Source organism: Tursiops truncatus, chromosome 2 (genome assembly GCF_011762595.2).
Source record: "Tursiops truncatus isolate mTurTru1 chromosome 2, mTurTru1.mat.Y, whole genome shotgun sequence".
NCBI lineage: Eukaryota > Metazoa > Chordata > Mammalia > Artiodactyla > Delphinidae > Tursiops > Tursiops truncatus.
The window spans coordinates 93,282,731-93,302,811 of record NC_047035.1 but is presented as its reverse complement, the minus strand read 5'-3'; the positions used below and the strand labels follow the sequence as shown (position 1 = coordinate 93,302,811).

General features: G+C 41.5%; 1 long non-coding RNA gene across 1 annotated transcript in view; it reads right to left on the bottom strand.

Moving 5' to 3' along the window:
- LOC141278015 (uncharacterized) overlaps nt 1–15,709 on the bottom strand; it is a 220,635-nt gene extending 204,926 nt beyond the window's left edge. The window contains exon 1 of the long non-coding RNA XR_012330105.1: nt 13,439–15,709. This is a non-coding gene — a long non-coding RNA (uncharacterized lncRNA). The remainder of the gene's footprint in view (nt 1–13,438) is intronic.
- Between the last annotated feature and the right edge of the window lie 4,372 nt (nt 15,710–20,081).

The window sequence follows — 20,081 nt, the reverse complement described above, 5'->3', positions numbered from 1 at the left end:
TTTATATAAGTAATAAATGTTTATTGTAAAATGTTAAACAATACCTAAAGATATAAGAAAATAAAACTCACCTGAAATTCTACCCTGAGATAACCATCACTAACACATCAATTACCTTATTTATATATATATAGGTTTTATGAGGTCTTATCACACATGCCACTTTTATTGCTAACTCTTTAAATGTGGTTTGGGGAGGGGAGGTTACTTTCTTACTCCACCTCTGTCCCCTATCACCCATAGTCTTTGGCCCAGGTCACCAATGTTAACAACCTTTCTCTATGCTCATCAATCATATGTACATACACAGACAGGCACAGACTGATAACGATGATGATAATGATAGGTTTAAAAGGGAGATCTGGATTATTCTTTGATTTATCCTTTAAAAAAAAAAAAGAAATCGGGACTTCCCTGGTGGCACAGTGGTTAAGATCTGCCTGCCAATGCAAGGGACACGGGTTCGATCCCTGGTCTGGGACGATCCCACATGCCGCGGAGCAACTAAGCCCATGCGCCACAACTACTCAGCCTGAACTCTAGAGCCCGCGGGCCACAACTACTGAAGCCCGCCTGCCTAGAGCCCGTGCTCCACAACAAGAGAAGCTACTGCAATGAGAAGCCCACTCGCGGCAGCTAGAGAAAGCCCACGTGCAGCAACAAAGACCCAATGCAGCCAAAAACAAATTAAATAAATAAATAAAATAAAATTTTTTAAAAAGAAATCATATACATTTCTCTGACTTGATTTTCTCGGTTAATAATAGCTCATGGGAACACCTTAGTCATCTTTTTTAAAACTTCAAAGTATTCCATGATATTGATAATCACAATGCATTGAACTACTCCCCTACTGATGGAAACTTTATGTCCTATTTTTGTCACTGTGCAACAAATATTCTAGGACATATCTATCCATACACACTGCCTCTATTCTATGAAAGAGATTCTCTGGAATGGAACTGCTAGGTTGAAATGACGTGTGTTTTTAATTTTAACTGCTAATGCCAGATTTCTTTCCAAAATGTTGTAGCAATCTACCTCTCTACCAACACTCTCCTGCTTCCCACCAGTAGTAGGTGTTATCATTCTCTAATTCTGTCAATCTGATGGGTGGAGAGTGATAGCGCATTGTTACTTTTTATTTTTTTCATTTCCCTGTCTACCAGAGAGCTTGAGCATCTTTTCAATGTTCATTAGTCATTTGGGTTTGTGTTTCTGTGAATAGCCTGTCCTTATTCTTTGCCCATTTTTAACTGGATTGGTTGCCTTTTTTAAATTTTTATTTTATATTGGAGTATAGTTGATTAACAATGTTGTTTTAGTTTCAGGTGTACAGCAAAGTGATTAAGTTATACATACACATGTATCTATTCTTTTTCAAGTTCTTTTCCCATTTAGGTTATTTCAGAATATTGAGCAGAGTTCCCTGTGCTATACAGTAGTTCCTTGTTGGTTACTGGTTGCCTTTTTACTATCAATTTGTAAGATATTAATCCTTTGGAATAGAGACAGGCTAACAGTTCACCTAAGCTTTTTCTTCATCCTTCTAAGAACAGCCAGACTACATGCCCCAGCCTCCCTAGTGCTTAGACATATCCAAAGACTTAGTTTCAGCTGCTAAATCATGGTGGAAGTGTGTGTTCCACTCCCAGACCCAGCCCATAAAATTGCCCACTTGTGAGTGTCCCTCCTAATTGTCCTTCCCCAACAACCTCGGAAGCCACATATTAACGATGGAGCTGCAACAAAATGGAAAGAGCCTGGGTTCCTGAAGCCCTCCCTGGAAGAGAGCTGCATCCAAACAGGTCACCTACTGTGGACTTCATATGAGTGAGAAACTCATTTCTATTGTGTTAAACCATAGGGAGTAATGGGTTGATATGTATAGCAGTTAGTCATGTCCTAACTAATACACCTACCACCTGCCATATGTTTTACAACTCTGTTCCCCAAACTATCACTGTGTATCAACTTTGCTTGTAGTAAAATTTAAATTTTAAAATGCCTATATTTTCTTGTACTCCTTCATTTTATTGTTTCTATATTCTCTATCTAAAATGATCTCTTGGAAGATTTTCAGGAATACAGATTCTAAAATCCATCCTAAAAAATTCTGCTATAAGAGACTGTAGTGGAGCCAGGAAATCTAGATATTTTTAAAGCTCCCTGGGTGATTCTGTTACTTTCCCAGGATTGAGGGTATTGCTTAGGCCATTAAAGTGGCAGCCCCTACCACAACAGAAGTAACTTGGGGTAATGACCCCCTTATTATTCATTGATGCCACTGAGAATAATTTACCTGTCTTCTAAAAGTAGACTCCTGGAGGCATCTGGAGAGATCCTAACCTGAAGCTATGTGTTAGCCCATCATTGTAGGAGGCTACAATGGGTTCATATCCTGACTCCTCTACTTGTGTGTCCTTGGGCAAGTGACTTACCTTCTCTGGGCCTCCTTTTTCCTCCTCTACAAAGTGGAGGGTGATTATAATTTCTACTTTGTGATATGAATACTGACTTAATTTTCAGGGTCAAGCCAAAGATAAAGAAACAGATAAATATATTTAATTCAAAGCCTGGCACATGAGAGCAGCCCAAGAAATTGTTGTTATTAATTCTAACTTAGAGAGACACTAAATACAACCTTGTGTAATCTATAATTTTCCCTGTGGACAGTTCCACTGGACATCTTCAGGCACTAAGCCCTTTCAGTTAAAGAAATGCAAATTAGAAACATCAGATATAGATAAATATTTAAAGAGCAATTAGCTTTACAAGCATAAAAATATCCCAGAAATTCTCTGAATCTCTCAAAACTTGCTCAGTTTGGTCTGTATTGTATTAGTGTATTTCTGTATTTGTGTGTGTGTGTGGTTTCGTGTGTTGCAGAGCAGGGGATCTTTAAAACGTTAGGTTAAGTATAAGGACTGCAAGCTCTTAAGAAAAATAATTGCTATCAGAATGACTATCATCAAACAGTCTAAAAGTAACAAATCCTGGAGAGAGTGTGGAGAAAAGGAAACCATGATACACTGCTGGTGGGAATGTAAATTGGTACAGCCACTACAGAAAACAGTATGGAGGTTCCTTAAAAAACAAAAATAGGACTACCACATGATCCAGCAATTCTACTCCTGGGTATATATATGGAAAAAATAATTTGAAAAGACACATGCATCCCAGTGTTCATAGCATTATTTATAATAATAGCCAAGACATGGAAACAACCCAAGTGCTCAGAAAACTGGATTAAGAAGATGTGGTGTAGTAAAACTCCTAGAAGAGAACACAGACAAAACATTCTCTGACATAAATCATACCAATATTTTCTCAGGTCAGTCTTCCAAGGCAATAGAAATAAAAATAAATAAATAAACAAATGGGACCTAATCAAACTTACAAGCTTTTGCACAGCAAAGGAAACCATAAAAAAAAAAAAAAAAAAAAAAACCTATGGAACGTGGGAAAATATTTGCAAATGATGCAACCTACAAGGGCTTAATCTCTAAAATATACAACAGCTCATATAGCTCATAAACATAAAAACAACCCAATTGAAAAATGGGCAGAAGACTTTAATAGACATTTCTCCAAAGAAGACATTACAAATGAACAGTAAGCACATGAAAAGATGCTCAACATCATTAATCATTAGAGAAATGCAAATCAAAACTACAGTGAGGTACCACCTCACACCAGTCAGAATGGCCATCATTAAAAAGTCTACAAATGGGGCTTCCCTGGTGGTGCAGTGGTTAAGAATCCGCCTGCCAGTGCAGGGGACACGGGTTCGAGCCCTGGTCCAGGAAGATCCCACATGCCGCGGAGCAACTAAGCCCATGTGCCACAACTACTGAGCCTGTGCTCTAGAGCCTGCAAGCCACAACTACTGAGCCCACCTGCCACAACTACTGAAGCCTGCACACCTAGAGCCCATGCTCTGCAACAAGAGAAGCCACCTCAATGAGAAGTCTGCGCACCACAATGAAGAGTAGCCCCTGCTCGCGGCAACTAGAGAAAGCCCACGTACAGCAACGAAGACCCAGGGCTTCCCTGGTGGCGCAGTGGTTGAGGGTTCGCCTGCCGATGCAGGGGACACAGGTTCATGCCCCGGTCCGGGAGGATCCCACATGCCGCAGAGCGGCTGGGCCCGTGAACCATGGCCGCTGGGCCTGCGCGTCCAGAGCCTGTGCTCCGCAACGGGAGAACGGGAGAGGCTGCGACAGTGAGAGGCCCGCGTACCTCAAAAAAAAAAAAAAAGACGATGTGGTACATATATACAATGGAATACTACTCAGCCATAAAAAAGAACAAAATAATGCCATTTGCAGCAACATGGATGCAACTAGAGATTATCATACTAAGTGAAGAAAGTCAGAAAGAGAAAGACACAATACCATATGATATCACTTATATGTGGAATCTAAGATATGGCACAAAAGAACCTGTCTACAAAACAGAAACAGACTCAGACACAGAGATCAGACTTGTGGTTGCCAAGGGGGTGTGGAGGAGGGAGAGGGATGGACTGGGAGTATGGGGTTAGTAGATGCAAACTATTACATTTAGAATGGATAAACAACAAGGTCCTACTGTATAGCACAGGGAACTATATCCAATCTCCTGGGATAAACCATAATGGAAAAGAATATAAAAAAAGAATGTATGTATGTGTATAATGAGTCACTTTGCTCTACAACAGAAATTAGCACAACATTGCAAATCAACTATACTTCAATTTAAAAAAAAACGATGTGGTATATATACATACATACACACACACACACACACACACACACACACACACACACACACGTACACAATAGAATATTACTAAGCCATAAAAAAGGAATGAAATATTGCCATTTCAACGTGGATGGACCTACAGAATATTATGCTTAGTAAACATAAGTCAGAGAAAGACAAATACTATGATATCACTCATATTTGGAATCTAAAAATAATGCAAGTAAATGTATATACAAAACAGAAACAGATTCACAGACATAGAAAACAAATTTATGGTTACCAAAGGGGAGAGGGAGGGTGGGAGGGACAAATTAGGGGTATGGGTTAATAGATACAAACTACTATACATAAAATAGATAAGCAACAACAATTTACTGTATACCGCAGGGAATTATACCCAACAATCTTATAATAACTGATAATGGAATATAATCTGAAAGAAAGAAAACTGAATCACTATGCTGTACACCTAAAACTAACACAATATTGTAAATCAATTATACTTCAGTCTTTTAAAAATGGATGCTGGGACAATGATTCATGAATAACTGCTCAGGGTAAGTCCAGTTAAATCCCAGAAAAACAACTGCCAACATTAATTAAGGGAACCCGAATTTATTGAGGGCCTACCCTGTGCCAGGCTGTGTGCTAAGGATGTTATTTGCCATCTCCTTCATCCCTTGAATAGGCCCATGAAATTGCATGTTACTATTCCCACCTAGAAGATGAGGAAACAGGGGCTCAGAGAGGTTAAATAAGTTGTCCACAGCTACACAGCTATTAAAGAGTGGAGTCAGGATGTCCACTCAGGTACAAGGTTGCTTTTGGGGATGGTGAAAATGTTCTAAAATTAGATCATGATAATGCTTGCACAACTCTGTGAGTATACAAAAAAAATCACTGAACTATACACTTCAAACCAGTGAACTTTATGGTATATAAAGTATATCCCAATAGAGCTGTTTAAAAAAAAAAAGTGCACCAGGTCTGTCTGACTCCCACACCAGGCTCGTGTAAAATGCTTTCTGGCTTAAAAAGTGCTTTCACGTGCATCACCTTGTTAACGTCCAAACCGCCCTCCTTCCCCCTCCCAACACCACACTGTAGCTGTGGAAATCCCACAGGCCTACAGAGACACGAGGGATGGATAAACAAAGCCAAAACTTTTACATGGCCTCTCAGACCAGATGGTCGGCAAAATCACAGGGGTCAGAGTGGGTATGGAAGTCAGGTATCAGAGTCTGAATGTGTGGGAGAGCAGGGCAGCCAGTGCAGCTGGTGCCTTCCCATGCTCACCAAAACCGTCACAAAAACCTCTTCAGTCCACTTACAATGCTGGCTTGCTAACCTTTATTTAAAAATCAAATCTGATCTCATGGATCCCACTAGAAGCCCTCAGTAGCTCGCCTTTGCATTAGGGTTACAGGCAAAGATTTTAATGCAAAACCCAAATCCCTCAAGACCTAAGGCCTCATGACACCCTCCACTCTAGCCACACCAGGCATGGCCAGTCCCTGGCTGCCAGAGAGTGCTCAAGTCTTCATACTTCTGCCATCATTGCTCCTTATCTGCCTGAAGGATCCCAAGCAGCATCGGAGTCAATTTTAACTCTGCTCTGTGGGCCCTGCTGCCCTCCCTCACCCACAGCCCGCACCTTCTAGTTCTCCACTTACATTTTCTTCGTATCTTTTTTTCAGCATTTTCACACTTCATTGGCACTATTTGTTCCTTGCCATCTTCCCCTCTCTCCACAGCCTTATCACTACAAATCCACACAGCCAACTGCCCACTTGCCCACTTACCCTCTCCACGGGGAAGGAGCACAGGCACTGTTCTGGACTGAATTGTGTTCCCCCAAAAGGGAGAAGTCCTAACCCCAGGTTCCTGTGAGTATGATGTTATTTAGAAATAAGGTCTTTGTAGATGTAATTAGTTAAGATGAGGTTGTACTGATTAGAGTGGGCCAACTTCAGTATGACTGATGTCCTTATAAAAAGAGAAGACAGAGATACACAGACATTCAGGAATAATGCTGTGTAATGATGGAGGCAGAGATTGAAGTGATGAAGCTACAAGCCAAGGAATGCCAAGCGTTACCAGCAACCACCAGAAGCTAGGAAGAGGCAAAGAAGGACCCTCCCCTAGAGATTTCAGAGGGAGCATGGCCGTGCCAACACCTTGATTTCAAACTTCTAGCCTCCAGAACTGTGAGAGAATACATTTCTGTTGTTTTAAGCCACCCATTTCTGTGGTTTTAAGTGAATCACCCAGGTTCTTTATTACCACAGCCCTAGCAAACTCATACAAAAACTTTATACCCATTAAGGTGAAGGGTAGCAGAATATGTCATCCTAAATATGTCACTTGAACATAAGGATTTATGACTGAAGGCAACTGAGAAGGAGCAAGTAAAAGAAAAGCTTTCTGTCCTCCCTCTATTTGCCTAAAAGCGGGATATAAATTTGTAAAGGTGTCCCTCCCTCCCCTCTCTAACAGGAAGGATAGAAGCTAATCATCATAGACAACTCTAGACCCTTATTGGTACAGAGAACCACCAAAGGAGTCTACAAAACAAAGTTTACGAACTAGCCCTTATCTTCCGTAAGTCCCCCATATATCTGCCTTTCTCGGAAGGAAGATAACCCAAAACAATGTCCTCCTCTCTCTTTAAAAAGACTTTCTAAACATTCTTTAACACCATACACAAAAATAAACTCAAAATGGATCAAAGACCTAAATGTAAAGCGGGACACTATAAAACTCTTAGAGAAAAACATAGGCAGAACACTCTTTGACATAAATTGCAGCAATATCTTTTTTGATCCACCTCTTAGAGTAATGAAAATAAAAACAAAAATAAACAAATGGGATCTAATTAAACTTAAAAGCTTTTGCACAGCAAAGGAAACCATCAACAAAACAAAAAGACAACCCTCGGAATGGGAGAAAATATTTGCAAATGATGCAACGGACAGGGGATTAATTTCCAAAATATACAAACAGCTCATGCAGCTCTATGTCAAAAAAAACAAACCCAATCAAAAAATGGGCAGAGCTTCCCTGGTGGTGCAGGGGTTGAGAGTCTGCCTGCCTATGCAGGGGACGTGGGTTTGTGCCCCGGTCCGGGAAGATCCCACATGCCACGGAGCAGCTGGGCCCGTGCACCATGGCCGCTGAGCCTGCGCGTCCAGAGCCTGTGCTCCGCAACGGGAGAGGCCACAACAGTCAGAGGCCCGTGTACCACAAAAATAAATAAATAAATATTTTGGGGCTTCCCTGGTGGCGCAGTGGTTGAGAGTCCACCTGCTGATGCAGGGGACATGGGTTCATGCCCCGGTCCAGGAAGATCCCACATGCCGTGGAGTGGCTAGGCCTGTGAGCCATGGCCACTGAGCCTGTGCGTCCGGAGACTATGCTCCGCAACGGGAGAGGCCACAACAGTGAGAGGGCATACCACAAAAAAAAAAAAAAAAAAAAAAAAAAAATGGGCAGAAGATCTAAATAGACATTTCTCCAAAGAAGACATACAGATGGCAAAAAAACACATGAAAAGATGCTCAACATCGCTAATTATCAGAGAAATGCAAATAAAAACTACAATGAGATATCACCTCACACAAGAGTCAGAATGGCCATCATCAAAAGGTCTACAAACAATAAATGCTAGAGAGGGTGTGGAGAAAAGGGAACCCTTCTACACTGTTGGCTGAAATGTAAATTGGTACAACCACTGTGGAAAACAGTATGGAGGTTCCTTAAAAAACTAAAAACAGAACTACCATATGTTCCAGCAATCCCACTCCTGGGCATATATCTGGAAAAAACCCATAATTCAAAAAGACACATGCACCCCATAGTTCATTGCAGCACTATTTACAATAGCCAAGACATGGAAGCAACCTAAGTGTCCACTGACAGAGGGACGGATAAAGAAGATGTGGTACATATATACAATGGAATATTACTCAGCCATAAAAAAGAACGAGAGGTCTAGCGCAAACAAGCGAGAGGGAGGAACCCCCACAGTGGCGCCCGCTGGCACTGGCTTGTCGCGATAGAACGAGCGCCTAAATATTTCTGCCCCAGCATGAGCTGAAGCTGCCCTCTGCCTCTTTAGGAGACTCTCCAAGACCAGCAGGTTTCCTGAATGAAGAGTTAGTGGGTGAGCTGTGTGACATCTACGGGGGAAGTGGGAAGACTGAAGGGCTTCCCTGTATTGCTCTCTTTCCTGAATTACTATCTACGTAGAGTCCCTCTCAAAGCCAGAGTCCAAGGGAAAGATATCCAAGAATGACAATTAGAACCTGGATTTTGGTGAATTTAACAAGTGCAGAGAGAAGGAAGTTGATGCTCTTATCTGCAACTTTTGGAGAATTCTGACTAGGAATCAGAAAAACTGATTTTAAATATTTCTTATTTTTCTATCAACCAACTGGATGACCTGAGATCTGCCACGTATACACTGAATCATTGAACAAGCCATAAGATCTTACTTGAATAGCTTCTCATGTGGTCACTGTAGCCATCAGACAAGAAAATATGTACAAATTACTTGTAATAACTCAAAATTCACTATATGCTACTTGCTATATTTTCATGACACATGGTAGAATTATAAGTGTTACAAGAGATACTGAGAAGGTGTTCTGAAAATTCAGTTGAATCACAAGATTTGATATCATTCAAATCTTATTTAATTGGGTATAATGGGGGATAAACGTTAGTCAAACTTCTACTGTTACCATATACTCCTTTATCTTTCAGTCTTCCATGTGCTTGCGTAGATTTCTACTGATTATAAACAAATAAAAAAAGGAAAGAGAAAGTGAAAGTCTGGAAAGAGGGAAAAAAAAGAAGGAAAGTAGGCAAAATTGAAAAATGACAAATAAAAGACCAAAAAAATTTGGAAAGGAGACTAAAATAAAAGTATTAGAAGGATGCAGAATACTAGGGAGAGAAGGATAATGTTAAAAAAATTCAAGTGAGCATATTTTAAAGATCTTAATAGCTTTATTCAATGATTCATGAATCGAACAGCATCCAATCTAGCAGACAGAGAGCTCTGAGGAGCTGTACAAAATGCAAAAGACTTAATATGCAGAAGGGAATGGGAACAAGGGAGTTACACTAGGCAAAAAGCAGAATGGTTATGGCAAGGTCACTTTCCTTTAGGGGACGGCAGATTACCTAACCTGCTGATTAGGTGATTCCTGACGGACTGGTTTAAGATTCCATTTTTGGGAGAGCAGAAACTGTAATTAAGTCTCCTCTCAGTTTCGTGACATGAGGCTTAGCATAAGTGACTCCATTTGAGGCCTATTGTCTTGTTTTTAACAATAGAAAGAGGACAAGAGTGTTACAGATGAAAACAGATTAGAGAAGTTATTATTAATTCAACCCTAATAAACTTGCCTAAAATTAAGAAAGGAGTCTGCATTATTCGGCAAAAAGTTTAGATAATAATCAGCATTTTCAGATTTTTTGTAGTGACAAAATAGCTTCAATATCTCTTATTCATAAAACCACATCTTTACATATTCATATATCATTTACTTTTAAGGACAGAATCATCAATGGCAGGAGGGAGAAGCATATTAAAAATAAAAGATTATAATGAATATAAGTGACAATCACTTCTGGTTACCTACAATTTTTTTTTTTTTCCAAAACCCAATTTTTTGGGATATGAGTGGCACTATTTTCAGGGTATGTCAGCCCTTAGACAATCCATTTCTCCCCTGGTTTCTAAAGGTGGGCAAATAACCTGTTAGGACTAATGAGACCTGAGGGGAATTTTCTGAGAAAGATTTTCCTCCTTAATAAAAACAAAGAGATGGGCATAAAGAATTTCAGACTTGCACCTTTCCCCTTGTTCCTGCTTTGGATTGCAATTGTTAGAGGAATTACTATAGTTATCCATGTGATCGTAAAACTCAAAAGAATCACTGAGAAGGTAACTCAGGGTTTTAAAATCATTGCACCACTGAACCAATTTTGTAAAAACTACTTACCTTTGAAATTAATACTACCCAAGACAATAAACTTTCATTTTAGGCTAAAAAAAAAGAACAAAACAATGCCATTTGTAGCAACATGGATGAAGCTAGAGATTATCACACTAAGTGAAGTAAGTCAGAGAAAGCCAAATAGCATAGAATATCACTCATATTTGGAATCTAATTTTAAAAAATGATACAAATGAACTTGTATACAAAACAGAAACATACTCACAGACTTCAAAAACAAACTCATGGTTACCAAAGGAGAAATGTTGCGGGGAGGGATAAATTAGGAGCCTGGGATTAATATACACACACTACTATATATAAGATAGGTAACCAACAAGGACCTACTGTATAGCACAGGGAACTCTACTCAATTTTCTGTAATAACCTATATGGGAAAAGAATCTGAAAAAGAATGAATATATGTATAACTGAATCACTTTGCTGTACACCTGAAACTAACACAACATTGTAAATCAACTAAACTCCAATAAAATTTTAAAAATTAAAAAAAAGACTTTCTAAACACAGGACATTTCCATTTATAGCTCATTGGCCAGAACATAGTCATATGGTCATACCTAGCTACAAGGAACGCAGGGAAATGTATCTTTCACCCAGGTGAAAATGTGGCCAACTGAAGAGTAGTAGATGAGGAATGGCCTCTTATAATATTATTCCAATAAATAAATGAAAATGAAATTATAGAATATCACCATCTTGCATCCTCCAACAAATTAATGGATAAAAGCATTGAGCATCAACGACTGCTAATATAAGAGAAAAAGACTGAAAAGCAGACATTACATGCCTCCTGATGAAAGAACACATAACACTAACAATCCAGTTAAAACGATCAGTTATGAGTTTGATCAAACCTCTGGTAATCAGCAAAACTAAAACTGTGAGAAACTCTATGGGTCAAATAGATCAGGTTCTTCAAAAGATAAACTGTAAGAAGAAGAAAGGGATGGACAGGAAGGTGCAGTTTAAGAGATTTAAGAGACAGATCAGTGTTGTTAAAGAGCAAAGTAAACTCTGTTGTCTAGAGATGCATGATGGGGGTAATCAAACTGTGAAGATATGCAAGGAAGTGATTATCATAAAAGTTATGATCAGGGCTTCCCTGGTGGCGCAGTGGTTGAGAGTCCACCTGCCCATGCAGGGGACGCGGGTTCGTGCCCCGGTCCAGGAGGATCCCACATGCCGCGGAGCAGCTGGGCCCAGAAGCCATGGCCGCTGGGCCTGCGCAACGGAGCCTGTGCTCCACAATGGGAGAGGCCACAACAGTGAGAGGCCCGCGTACCGGAAAAAAAAAAACAAAAAAAAAAGAAGGATGCCAGGAGCTTCCCTGGTGGCACAGTGGTTAAGAATCTGCCTGCCAATGCAGGGGACACGGGTTCAAGCCCTGATCCGAGAAGATCCCACATGCCGCGAAGCAACTAAGCCCGTGCGCTACAACTACTGAGCCTGCACTCTAGAGCCTGCGAGCCACAACTACTGAAGCCTGCACACCTAGAGCCCGTGCTCCGCAACAAGAGAAGCCACGACAATGAGAAGCTCACGCACCACAACGAAGAGTAGCCCCCACTCACTGTAACTAGAGAAAGCCCGTGCACAGCAGCAAAGACCCAACACAGCCAAAAAATTTTAAATAATTAATTTTTTAAAAAAAGGATGCCACAACAAAATTTAAAAGGGCAGCAAGATACCCACTATAATCAAAGAAATAACTGAATAAATTTTTCCTAAGCTGAAGATGCTCTCAACAAGGCAATGGAAAGGATGTACAAGCTGCTACACAAGAGTATTCCTTACAGAGAACAATTTCTATAAGACCTTTTGACTAAGAAGTCTGAGCCCTTAATTCATTGCCAAGGAGTTGCTCAGGGCAACCTCAACTCGAGCCAGGAAAGGCTCTGTTTCCTAATAAAGAGGAGGTGGCCGCCTGGCATAGCCACTCACACTGTGAGTCTGGGAACGTAAGTTCCCGCTTTAGCTCAGCCACTGCCTCCCTACATGACCTTGGGTGAGTCACCTAAACTCAGTGTCTCTATCACCCAAATGGGGAGTGAGTGTTGAATGAGGTAATCAAGAGGCCCTTCCAGCTCTACCTTCATATAATCTTATGATTCTAAAGCAGGATCTCTCAGAAGGTAGTCTGTCAACCACCTATGTTAGAATCACTGGTTGTTGAAAAGGCAGATTCCTTGGCCCCATCCAGACCTAGTGAGTCACACACTCTGGGGATGGGGCACTGGAATCTGGGTTTTTTCCCAAGGACCCCAGGTGTTTCTTATATGAATTAGTTTGAGGGCCCCTGTTCTAAGGTACTGTTTAGGTAGAAAGAGGGTGGAAAGGACTTCACATCTCAAACTCCTCCTATATGCCAAAATGCTAGGGCAGTTTGATTATATATATATAAGTAAGGTGGTACTCCCCCATCCTACAGATGAAGAAAAGGAGACTCAGAGACTTTCAGTCACAGAGCAGTAAGTAAGGGATCTGTCTGAATTGGAGGGCTTCTTCACAAAAAGTTAGGAAGGGAGGGAGAGAGGGATAAATTCAAACTGAGAAAGTGTCCCAGGATTGGAAAGATCCTAGTTGAGAGGCCCTGTTATGCATTTGTCACTGGCAAAGCCCATTAACAATTCCCAGGAAAGAAAAATAGAATAAAGTCTAACCTTTTTTCGTCCTTTGTGCTTAGTTTCACTCGCTCGTAAGGTATCACACGTGGAGGTACTGCACCGGGCACTTCAGACGAGAGTTCTAGTGCGAAACGACTGCGCCGGCACGTCAGCTTAGACGCTGCAGATGACTCTGTGATTCAAGATGGCGGCAGCAGTGTGCCGTGTGTAGAGATGCTGCACCTGGCACCTCAGCTCGGCGGGCCGTGTGCAGAAGCTCCGCACACGACACTTCAATTCAAGATGGCGACGGCAGCGTGCTGTGTGCAGAGACGCTGAGCCTGGCAGTTCAAGCTGGAGCACCTTTGAGCTGCACAGCTGTGCGCAACCGGGAAGAACTCCGCCCCCTCCCCACTGACAAGAAACCTACAAAGCAGCGCTGCTGTTGGCCGTTGCCGAGGGCTTTTTGGGAGAGCGTTTGCTCTAGGGCGAGAGTTCCATTATTTGATGAAAGAATAAAGCTTTCCCTTGCTTCTGAGTCGACAGCGGTCTCGTTAGGTTGGCACGAGTGACACAGGGGGCAGGGGGACCCTTGTTGGGGACTGACTCGAGGGGGTCAGTAACGCTTTCAGCACAGGCACACACCATACAAAACTATCTTTAGATTAATATTGTAAAGAGGAAGTGGGTGGGGAGTAAAGGGAGGGATGACGTGGGAAGACAGAGTAAGGTCTCTCCTTTGACCAACATGGAAGCCAGAGGAAGATACGTAAACACTTGAAATTTCTGGTGTAGAAAAATAAGTAGCCAGAAAGATCTTAAAGTTAAGTGGCCTAGAGAACAAAACAGCCAGGAATAGCTTTTGACTCCTGCATGTTAAGGAAGAATTTATAATAAAACAATATTCTGGCATATTGATTTCTTTAAAAGTTGCTATAAAATATGATCTTTACGTATACGGATTATTTAATATATCTTAAATGTCTTAATAAAGAAAAATTGTTATAAAAAAAGGACTGAAGATGCCATGACTGGAGGTAGATCTCAAGCAGACTTTGCCTTGTAGGACAGATCATGTGTTTGAGTTCCCATTGCCAGGGGTCAACACACGCAATATTTGGGGAGAGAAGATGATAACCTTCTTAAAGGTGAAATCTGCAAATATAAAATGATCAAAGTCCTAGCCAGAGGCATAGCCATGTGGGAGAGGGGGTAGAAAGTGCTTTCAAATATCTGTTAAACATTTTTTAAGTAAATCAAAGGATGGAAGGGGCTGCAGTAAGTAATATCCAGCTCTCTGGACAGGGAGAAAGAGAGCTCAGAGAGCCTCTGGCTGCAAAAGTCAGGCTGCGGAGTAGCTGAGTCGAATGGGGCAGCCACTAAGATCATGGAAAGGTTTGTAACCTACTAGTGTCAGCCACTGAGGTAGACACTGTGGGGGAGGCACTTCTGCCGTAGGAGGCCAGTCACGCACAGGAAAAGGTAACTAACAAGAAGAGATGGTAGAATGAGAACTACAGAGCAAGCTGAGCCAGAAAGTGCTATGGGGATACAGAGGTGTGAGATACCCTCTCAGCCTAGGGCTTCCAGCGGAGCCAGTTTTCAAAATGAGAGACTTGTAAGTCAGACTCCAAATGGGGAATGGTGAGAAAAGGCACAGAGTGTGCACACCACACGGCATAGTTGGGGATCAGTGAGTCAGTCAGTTTAGTTGGAGAGGAGGGTTCCTACAAGGGATGTAAGATTGCAAAGGGCCAGACCAGGGATGGAGTAGGGGGCTCGAATGACAAGATTAAAGAGTTTAGAAGTTATCTTATAGGCAATAGGGAGCTAATGAAAGGTTAGGAATAGCATAACCCTTATAAATCCCAGATCCATATGTCCAATCTCTATATGGAGTTACAATAAAAAAGCACAGTCCCGGGCTTCCCTGGTGGCCCAGTGGTTGAGAGTCCGCCTGCCGATGCAGGGGACAGGGGTTCGTGCCCCGGTCCAGGAAGATCCCACATGCCGCAGAGTGGCTGGGCCCATGAGCCATGGCCGCTGAGCCTGCGTGTCCAGAGCCTGTGCTCCGCAACGGGAGAGGCCACAACAGTGAGAGGCCTGTGTACCGCAAAAAAAAAAAAAAAAAAAAAGGAACAGTCCCATCAGTTAACAACAAAAAGAATTCCAGTCTTTTACTTCCATCTCTCCCATTCATAACGCCCAGCAACGTCTCTTGAATACTTTTTTTGTTCCCTCTCTTCCTCCATACATACTACTCCAGAGTTCAACTTTCTAGCTAAGTTCTTCCCCTTTCCCTCCAACCTCTCTGCTCCAATCTTTCTATATTGCAAAAGTCTTGGAGCACTTCTGACAAATGGAAACACTCTTAAGCATGGGAGTGGGGAGGGAAAGAGTGAGGATGTAATACAAGGAACAAAGTTGAGGCGTAAAGGCAGCATTCTCCAAATCAAGAGGAGAGAAGGGAATATTCAAGTCTACATATATTTTATACCATCACTGTAGTGATGATGAAATATGGAGTTTTAGAAAAATGTCTATAATTATTGATCTGACCCTGAAATGTTACAGATAGATTGGATACACACAGCTTTTTTATGTTTGGGAAGTCAGTGGATGGATGGACATATTCAAAGAGAGGAGAGTAAGCATGGGAGAGTGGTGAGCTGATTGATTGTGTGTCACCGGAACTGGGCACAAAAGATAGTAAGTGATCAGCAACACTGACAAAGAAAGCTAAATTTTTGTGATTTTTCTGAAGGTTAATGAGTCATGAGTCAACCACTTGCAAGTAAACATTTCAAGCTGCATATCTAGGTCTTTTGGCAGTAATAAAAATGAGAGAGTTACATTTATAATTTCATTCAAATTTATTTTGTTTTATTTTTTATAGACATCATTTCAGACTCACAGAAAAGTTGCAAGAGTAGCTAGTTATTTTGTAGAATGTCCTCAGTTGGGTTTGTCTGATGTTTTGTCATCATTAAATTCAGATTATGCCCTTTTGGTAGGAATGCCACATAAGTAATACTGAGTTCTACTAAATGTCTCGTATGAGGAGGCAGTATGTTTTCATTTAAAAATAAAATATAACATATTATAAGGAGTGATGTTTCTGAGAATGATTATGGCAAAACTATGTTTAGCTATAAAAATGAGAACAAACAGCTCCTAAAGGAACCATAGTAGGAACAACTGTAGACAACGGAGTTGTTTTCCAAGATGACACCAGAGCCTGTGGTTGTTTTCTTTCTGTTTTCAGAAATTTTTCTGGGTGTCTCATCCTGAGTCCATGTAACCCCAGGTGGCCTTTAAAACTTTTTGAATCATGTAATTTAAGGAACAGAAGTCTTTATGATATAGCCACAAAATGGAATGCTATGCAGCCATTAAGATGATGAAAAGGTAGGAATCACATGAATAGACATGAAAAGATGCCCAGAATTGGCTTTTTAAAGCAGGGTACAAAGCAGTAGGCATAATCCCATTTTTGTAACAAAACCGGAAGAGAGAGAAATGGAGATGGAGAGAAAGAGAGAGAAACAGAGTTAGAGAGAGAGGAATGTGGAAAGATCCATAACTGGTTATTTCTGGGATGTGAGATCATAAGCAAATTTTGATTTCCACTGTCATCTGTCTATATTTTTGAATAATTAGAATTTTATAAATATTATTACTCATGATCAATACATGCAATAAAGATGCTTCCATTTTGGAAAAAAAATCTGATGTAAAACAAGTCCTGGGAGCTTGGTGACGTCTCCTCAGAAGCACCACTCTTACACATCCCTTCTTCCTTTTCTGTCTCCTAACAGAAGCCCTCACAGTCTACAGCCCTAAAAAGAAAGGGAACCCCCTCCATTTTCCTGCCTTGCACCTAGCAGTTTCTCTGCATTACTCCCCATATTGCCTGCTGCCCTCCTCTCAGAGGAAGCCCCTTCCTCTCCCCTCTCCCAGGCCCCTTTTATCTGGTGTCTTGTCTCCCCCTTATTCCTGGCTTCCTTCCCAACACAGAGATTCAGAAATCTCCCCTAAAACCCTTCCCCCATTCCCTCCCATCCAGCCAAACTCCCCAGAGAGGTGTCTACCCTTGCTAGCTATATTGCCTCTTTAAGTCTTGAAGTCAGCTTCCACCTCCCCCCTCTAAAACGTTGTGCTCTTAAATGCAGATCAAATCCAATGGTGGCTTTTCTTTTCCTTTCCTAGAAGACTCCTCTGCAGCTTTTAATACCTGCATTGGCCTTCTTGAAACACCCTTTTCCATGGCTTCTAGGACAAGCTGCAGCCCCAGCCCTTCTCCCTCCTCTTTGACTGCTCATTTCCAAACCCTCCTAGATGGGTATTTCCCCAAGACTCTGCCCTGAACCTTCTGCTCTGCTTTTTGACACTCTTCTCCTGGGTAATCTTACCTACAACAGAGACTCATCATCTTTCCTCCAAACCTCCGAGTTCTCTGTTTCAGCTCTTAGCATCTAGTCTTTTCTGTCACGTGGGATAGATAGTGCTGATATTTTCATATCCACCGTCAATTACCTGCTAAGTCCAAGTAATTCTACTGCTGAAATGTCTTGTTATGAACTGAATGTTTGTTCCCCCCCAAATTCATACACTGAAGCCCTAACCCCCACTGTGATGGTAGTAGAAGGTGGACCTTCGGGAGGTGATTAGGTTTAGATAAGGTCATGAGGATGGGGTCCCTCTGATGGGATTAGTGTCCTTATATGAAGAGGAAGAGACACTAGAGCTCTCTTTCCACCATGTAAGGACACACCCAGAAGGCAGCCATCTGCAAGCCCGAAAGAGAGTCCCCCAGAACCAAACCTGCCAGAATATTGATCTTGGACTTCCCAGCCTCCCAAATTGTGAAAAATAAATGTCTGTTGTTTAAGCCACCCAGTCTGTGTTATTTTGTTATGGCAGCTCCATCAGACTAAGACACGTGTTAAATCTCTAGTCCCTCTTCTCCCACCCCACTGCCACTGCCCTGGTTTAGGTCCCTGTCATTGCGTGGATTGTGACAAAACCCTCTTCCCTGAGTCACTCACCTTTACACACCATCCCTCAAGCTCAGACCAGTATTCCCTTCCTGAAACACAGCCTGACGATGTCATTTCTCTGCTCAAAACCAAAATTCAGATTTCCCACAGGCCATTCCACAGAACACTTGTTCCATTGGTTGTTAATAGCAGATAGAGCAAAGTAAAAAAGGGGGAGGGCAATGACCAAATAAGTTTGACTTAATGAGAAGCATTGGGTTAAACAAAGTTCAACAGTTTTCTTCACTGTAGAACTCATCACAGTTCTTCATATGCTAATGAAAACTTTGAATCTCTAAGAAAGAAGTTATAAGTGCATTATTTCTCAAATTTATTTGACCCCAGAAGTCTTTTGGTTTTGTTTTTTTTTCACAGAATATTCACGCTCAGGAAGGATCCTTGTAAGAGGGGCCACAAGATAGAAGGAACCTACGTCCCAGAGTCTGCTTGCAGCTGCCCAGGAGAGCAGCCCTACGAGAAACGTCAGTGATGGACTATTGGGTGGGTGAGAAATACGTTTTTATTGTGTTTAGCCACTTAAACTTCAGGGTCATTTGTTATTGCACTTAGCCTTTGCTGCCTAATGCAGAATGCATACAGGTTTTTAAGATATCTGCCAAAGAAGAGATAATCTTTTTCAGCCTGGGGAGTTTTGTCACAATAATAGGCTACAGGGATTGCAGCCTTATTAAGTGTCAGATAAGGTGATAAGCACTTTGCAAACATTACCTCATTCAATCCTCTTGACCACCCAGCAGGGTAAATATTTTACTATCATTGCCTCATTTCACAGATGAAGAAACTAAAGCTTAAAGAGGTTAACAACTTGGAGGTAAGAAGGTCAGGATTTGAATCCAGGTCTTTTGTCTAATGGATCCTGGATCTTAATCACACTGAGGTCCTGCCTCCTAAGCCCAGGTTTTGAGGTCAGAAAAACTAGATTTCAGGTTCAGTGTGTTACCTAGATCAACAAAACATCTAGATGACTGACTTACTTCCAGTCTTTATTAAGACCAGTGGTTCTCAACCACTGGAGATTTTGCTCCCCCAGGGGACATTTGACAATATCTGGAGAAATTTGGGGCTGTCACAGCTAGGGAGGCACTACTGGAATCTAGTTGGTAGAAAACAAGGATGTTGCTAAAACATTGTATAATGCACAGGGTAGTCCTCCGCAACAAAGAACTATCTGGCCTAAAATATCATAGTGCCAAGGTTGAGAAACCCTGACCTAGACATCTTGTATCTTTTATTAACAGAGCCCAAAATGTCCAGAATAAATCCACATTCATGCTTGGCATAAGAAGTATGCTTGAAAACTCTGCTTTCTGCCTTAATACGTAAAAGCAGGAAAGGCAGTAGCCAACAAGTGGCTTTTGGTGCTCAGTGGCCAAGACTCATTGTGGGAGAGAGTCCAGCCCAAAGAAGACTAGCCACAGAGAAAGAATTTGGCTTGGCAAGACCTCAGGAACAATATATGGTGGCAGAATAGAAATTCTCTTGAAAGAATGCCAAACCTTTTTGGTTTCCTAGTAACATAATTTTCCTGAGATTTCTCTTATATTTGAATTTGCAGCATCTCCATACCTATTTTAAATCAAGGCAACAAAAGAATTTTTGTAATGACATAATAGAATCAGAGCTTCTTGGGGAGGGAGGGA